Source organism: Psittacula echo (assembly GCF_963264785.1).
Source record: "Psittacula echo genome assembly, chromosome: 4".
Lineage (NCBI taxonomy): Eukaryota > Metazoa > Chordata > Aves > Psittaciformes > Psittacidae > Psittacula > Psittacula echo.
The window spans coordinates 101,880,235-101,887,278 of NC_137738.1; positions in this window are offsets into that span (position 1 = coordinate 101,880,235).

The following is a 7,044-nucleotide window of genomic DNA, read 5'->3' on the forward strand; positions in this document are numbered from 1 at the left end:
ATTTTTTTTGCCAGTCAGTAGAATATGGTCAATTGTATAATGTCTTGACTGAAATGGAATTATCTCAGTCTACCAGCATTCCAGGATAGTGTGTAGGAGGGTAAATTTAAATTAGATCTTAGGAAGAAGTTCTTCCCTGTGAGGGTGGGGAGGAACTGGCACAGGTTGCCCCGAGAAGCTGTGGCTTCCCCATCCCTGGCAGCGTTCGATGCCAGGTTGGACAGGGCTTGGAGCAATCTGGTCTAGTGGAAGGTGTCCCTGCCCATTGTAGGGGATTGAAACTGGGTGATCTTGAAGGTCCTTTCCAACCCAAACCAGTCTGTGATTCTATGATTATTACACCTGAGTGCTTATTTCTGTGCCCAACAATGTGTACCTTATTTACGTAACCACAGGCTGGTTATTTCGTGTTGTAGAACAGCCACATTAGCTATGATGTGCATAGCCATGATGTGCATAGCCACAGTGGTTATTTCACAGTAGCTGTAATGCAAATAAAAATCTCTTGTTTTCTTTCTTCCCCCCCCCCCAACATTTCAAGCTGTTTACTGCTGATATATACGATGCATCTGTTACTTCAGGGATTTAAATGATGCAAAACCCCTTAGGAGAGAGATATAAGGTAGAAAGTGGGGCAACGAAATTATACAAGGAAAAGTGTTTAAAAAGCTGAAATTACAGAAATTGTTTCCTGTGGTCATGGTTATTTAAAGCATATATCTTGTCTTTAAAAAATCTGTGCTCACATTGAATAAGGCTTACCCTTAGACACTGAACAGTTTCACAAATCTCTTCTCAGTCCTTGCACTGAGAACAGATTTGTGTTCCCATAACTTGATTTGTTGTATCATTTGGGCGTCTGCTTTTCAAATTAGCTTGAAACACAACATTAATAAGAATATAAGACAGTCTGACAAAGAAGAATGATGAACACCACTTAGAGAGAAAGAAAGGCAGGGAAAGAAGGTGAAATGGATGTGACGGGGAAACATGCTGTAGAGTTGTTTTTAATGCACTCTGTAGATAATTTTTTTTGCTATTTTTTTCTTATTTAATATGTACACATTCAAAGAACATAATGTTATAAGGTACAGAATAATTTGAAGATACTTCCTGTTAACTTCGTTAGCATCATCTTTTAAAAAATATATTTAATTCAGGTTATGGATGCTACTGAATGAGCAAGTTCAGGTCTCATCATCATGTTTCTTAATAGGAAAAATTAATGAGGCACTGTCATGTAATTTAGATCCCTAAAATATCATATGGTAAAGTCTGAGATCAGTAGCTAAAAGGTACAAATGTTTTATGTGCTTTTTGTTAGTACATTAAAAATGTTTCTTCTTAATTTTGGGAGGTGCTTAGTAATAGAGATAATACACAATGAGCAATTTTGCAGAAAATTACCTAGACCCAAGGCAATATCATGCTTTTACCAGAAGGCTGACATGCTGGGAGATGGGTGAACAGGATCATTGTGTGTCAGACACATGAGTATTTTGTCTGTTCTACTTGGCTGAGTGAAGCCAAAAGGGTCACAGTATTTGCAGAGTGTAGGCAAAACTGAATTTTCTGCTCTGTAGCACCAGGCCTTGCAGAGGGTTCCTTGTGGCTTCAGGCTTTGAGGAATGGAGAGGATCAATGACAGTTTTGGTGATTAAGACAGTGACAAAGCGAGTGGGAATTTCTGCTTTTGTTTGCAGCAGTAGCTACCATGCCTCACCTCCTAACACATCAAAGCCTGCTTTAGCAGGTCAGATTTCAGCAGGTCAAACAAGTTGCTTGCTCTTGGAGAGACAAAGGAGACACAGGCTATGGTCTGAATTAGTTTTCAAACAGCTGATTGTTACCTACTCTGGGAAGAAGGAATCAGCAATGGAGAAAATTCATACTGCAGTGTTTTGTTATCCCTTGTTCATGCTGTGACAGCTGAATTTTTAAGTATGTCAAAACCTACACCTTTTTCATGTCTGAAACAGGCCTTCAACTTAATTCTACTAACCCTGCTGTGGTTTGAGATACTGAATGCTAGCCTAGGGCAAAGTAACAGGAGGTCCATGGGGGATGTCTGTGAGAGAAACTGGAAGTCTTCCTGAAGCCTTCTCTTTTCCAGATTGAACTCAGCCTGTCTCCATAGCAGAGATGCTTCAGCCCTCTAAGCATTTCTGTGGCCTCCTCTGGACTCGCTTCAACAGATCTGCATCTGGGGAAATGGTCCAATGCATGAGGTTTTCTGTTAAGACAGGAAAACCTGAAAGTAAAAAGTGGCTAAAGATATGTTTATTGTCCAAGCTGAGAAAACAGATAAGAATGAGAATCAGGGGAAAGGAAGTTAGGCTTGGTCGTACTGCTTATATTATTTCAGTGGCTGAAAAGATATTAAAGGAAATTCACATGAGTATAGGTAATAGTATTCTGTAGTAATAGAGGAGAAAAGGGAGGAACTAGTTGCAGGGCCTACTTCATATACTTCCTGCAGTAATCTCTCACTTTTTAACTATTATGAGGAATATCAAAGTAATATTTCATTGTGCAGTCAGCATCATAGATAGGCCAGCAGGATTTCAGCTGACTTTGATTTTGTCACAGTTAATTTTTATGTTGTTTTATTATTGTCCTCACAAAGTTTTTTTCAATATCAAAAAGAAAAAGCCTGTCTGGCATCTAGAACTTCTGTTGTTAGCATTTTCTCAAGAAGTGGGTCAATACAAGAAACCACGAAGGGTAAGTAAAGCAGACTGCTGCATGCTTAGCAGCAAAGTTATGGTAAATGTAAGGTAAGTTTTTGACTTTGAAGCAGATTGTACTTATAAGTAAAGATATGCCAACTCCTGAAAACGTACCAGGATACATAAAAATGTGCTGGATAAAGATGCAGAGTAATTAAAATTGAAATATAGATATGTTTAGTCCCCACAGGGAAAATGTTTGGGGGGAGCTGGTACATCATTTAGTCTTCTGAGCACCACTGGTATGGCATACTGAGTGAAATCATTCTTCTTCTAATTTAAACTCTTTAATTTTCTACCTTTCCTCTGTTCTTATTACAGAAGACAGACTCCCCTACCGGCTGCCTTTGGACAGGAACCTAGCACCAATAGTCTCACTATTCTTCCAGAGGAGCCTGTCCTTTCTACTTGTGGAAGAAGAAGCCCAAAAAAGGGGGTTAGCACCTTCAGGAAATTTAGGTGATCTGAACAACTTCCCTTTTTCTGAACTAATTGATTTTGGCTCTATAAAACAGCACTTCTAGGGGGTGGGGAGCACTTCTTGATGCTTTTCTCCTTTTCACAGCCTGCTGTCTGCTCTACTCATTTTGTCAAACTCTTCCTATCTTTCCACATGTCTTTATCACTGTTTCTGCAAAAATCTTCTGTACAGCTTGTGCTTAATAGAACGGTCGTTTTATATCTCTCTTCTTCACTGATTCTCCATCTGTTCTCCATCCAAACCAAAGCTAAAAATTTATCCTCTGCTTTGCATAAATCTCTTCAGCACTTCTTCCAGTGCTTTTATTACTTTCAATTTTAACTTTACAGCCCTGTGATAGACACTATAGTAGATAATTGTGCACTGCACTCCTAAATCATTACCTGCAACTATTTCTTCATTTAATCATTGTCCATTTTTAAGTGCGTGTATATGATTTGAACACTTATTTTCAGGTAAATGCACATAATGATGTGTTCATAAATGGGAGGGCAGTGCTATTCTTTAACATTATATGGTTTTAATTGATCATAGAATCATAGTAGAGTCACAGAATGCTTCAGGTTGGAAGGGACCTTAAAGATATTCTAGTTCAAACCCTCCTGCCACAGTATATGGTATAATTTCTCTAAGCCTTCCTAAAAAAATTTAAGTGTCCAACAAGATGAACTGGGGTCCTCATTTGTTACCAGACTAATTGTGCTGAGTGCTGATAGCACCTTCGGGCAGATATAGTTCTTACTTAGGGTCAATAACCCTGGAATCGTAGAGCAGAGGAAAGCAATGTTACTCAAAGTATAACAAATCCAAAAGTTCATTAAGCATCACGACTAAGTTTTTAAATTTTACAGCCAGTTATTCTCTGAAACTAATTGCTTTGTAATCTAAAAGTTTATTTGCCTCTTTTTATCTCTGCCAAAGCAAACCAAGCCAAGCCAAATTGATTCAGAGACGCTCCTTTCCCTCCTGATCTTCGCAACATTCAGATTTACAGAAGACAGAGTGACAATGATGTCTAATGATAATTACAAGTTGTGAAGCATCTTTGATGTGTAGACATTTGCCGATCTCTGCTAGTTAAGATTTCCACCTTCTCGTAATTCCCCTTTTGTCTGTTGCAACAGAACAAAGGCACAAAGATGACAAAGGTGGAATGTTAGTATTCCTCTAGCAACAAGGAGGTCTTTATGAATAATGTATATATAATGAACTCAGAGAAACTGTACCGTACAAACAGAGGTGTTTTGGTATGTTATCAGCCAATTTTTCCTCAAATTCGTATGTTTAGAGTGCAGGAATGTTCCATATACTGTACTTTTTGTGTTTCATTAGCCTCATTTCAAGTGGACCAAACAGTGGGACTACCGCTCACAGAAGATAATATTTGTAAGAAAAACTTTTTTTAGTATTTTCTTTAGTTGAGCCTAAGTAGTCCTTTAAAATATATCCGCCCATCATTATAGTTAGTTATAATCAAGTTTTATTTAGCATAAGCATTGTAAATACCATATACTGTTGTGAGACACAAGGATGATGTTCATGTGTATTTGCAGGATTGGAAACATCTGCTGCTTCAAAATGTGCTATGTCATTTAGAAACCTGATAATGTCTTCCCTCACCATACTAAGTCTGTGAACCTCTGTTACTTGGTTTCAATGATTTCCGCTGATTTCTGTGAAGAAAAGTGTGACTTAAACCAAACATTTTAAAGCAGTAATAATACAAATACCTTTTTGAAACCAGTTTTAATGCTAAGTAGCTGGAAATCCAGCTAACAAAGTAACTGTGAAGTAATAGATGCATTTAATTGTTAAAAGGTCAGGTTTGTTTTGGTTTTTTTTTGTTTTCAAACAGGAATACTCTTCAAAGCTCCTTAGAAGGTCTCTTTGAACAAGGTAGTACGAATATACCCAACTACATGGCATACCTGTGGTTATAGGTGGTATAGAATGATGATTCCTTTGACTCTGGGAGGACACTCACATGAGAAGGACATTTTTTATTCAGTGAATTGAAACTGTTCCTCATGAGATTTTTGGCTGTACACTGGAATGGCAGTAATGCCAAACCTCCAAACGCATTCAGTGCCTTCAAACTACCTTCTTGATTGAGCCTTCATACTGGGTGAAGTGTTGTAACTGGATTTTAGCATATCTGTGCTCCATAAACAGGTTTGCCATGGTTCCCAGGCAAGAGATAAAAGACTGCCTGAGAGTATTAACAGGATCCAAAATGCACAGTATGGAAAATAAGCCTTAGTAGTAGCTTAAATAAGTCTCATCCCTTTTATGTTTCCCTGAACATAACATCAACAGGGTGAAGCAGGCATGGCTTTCCATGGTTTCTGCTGGGGCCTGTGCAGCAGTATGAAATGCTAGGCTGCACACCCATGGCTGCTCATTACACTTTATCCATGTCTTTCCATTCAGAGGATGAAAAGTTAATGAGTTCATTCAGTTCTTCAGAGAACCATAGAATCACAGAATGGTTTGGGTTGGAAGGAACCTTCAATACCATCTACTTCCAACCCCCCTGCCATGGGCAGGGACACCTTCCACTAGACCAGGTTGCTTCAAGCCCTGTCCAACCTGACCTTGAACACTGCCAGGGATGGGGCAGCCACAGCTCCTCTGGGCAACCTGTGCCAGTGCCTCCCCACCCTCACAGGGAAGAATTTCTTCCTAATATCTAATCTCAATCTCCCCTCTGCCAGTTTAAAGCTGTTTCCCCTTGTCCTGTCCCTACCCGCCCTTATAAGACGTCCCTCTCCAGGTTTCTTGTTGGCCCTCTGAGGGTGCTCTAAGGTCTCCCTGGAGCCTTCTCTTCTCCAGGCTGAACAAGCCCAGCTCTCTCAGCCTGTCTCCACAGCAGAGGTGCTCCTGCCCTCTGAGCATCTTTGTGGCCTCCTATGGACTTGTTCCAACAGCTCCCTGTCCTTCTTAGGTTGGAGCTAAACACAGTACTGTGGGTGGGGTCTCATGAGAGCAAAGTAGAAGGGGAGAGTTATCTCCCTCAACCTGCTGGTCACACTTCTTCCCTCATGCATTTTTCTGTCACAATAATCATGATAGTTTCATTTTCACAAATCTGTCTGCCTGCTTCTCGGTTGTGTCTGTATTTCCTCTTGTCTCTGAGCATGAAGTTAATCTGACTAAACGTAAATGTGTTTAAACTAGTTACCTTAGCTTGCTTTTGCAGTTGGTGGCAAGGAATAGGCACTTATTTACTTGCTTAATAGAAATGGTTCACCACAATCAGTTTTAGAAATCTATGTTAGGGCTTGAGTAATCTGCTGTAGAAGTGCTTTTCTTTTTTTGACTGATCATACAGGAGCCTGGATGACAAGTTCAATGTAGACACCTGCATTCAGCCAAATGAAACTTATGTTCAATATCTTTGATCCTTAATTTACCTTGTAAGGTATTTTCTTTTCTGTGTGCATATATAAATCTATGTGCTGTGTAAGACACTGACAGGAGACACTGATGCAGCCTTTTAGTAATTGAACATTTTCATATAAAAATGAAGCATCTCTGGAAAGCTGCAGGTTTCCATGGGATCCAGCTGGAACAGAGAGCCTGAAGCAGTTTTCTTTTTTTTTTCTTTTCCCAGTTTTCCTTAATGAATATAAATACTCTAGTTGTATTTTCTTCACCTTTTGTGTGGACTATACACCTGTATTAGCTAGATTTGTTGTTCCTGCATGATTCTTAGTATAATATTGTTTCTCCAAGAACATCCTGACCACAACTAAAGTAGAGGCTGGTCTCTTTGCTTCAGTCCACTGGCAGCCATTAGTGACCACAGCTGTGGTAAACTTCACTCTAGCTCTC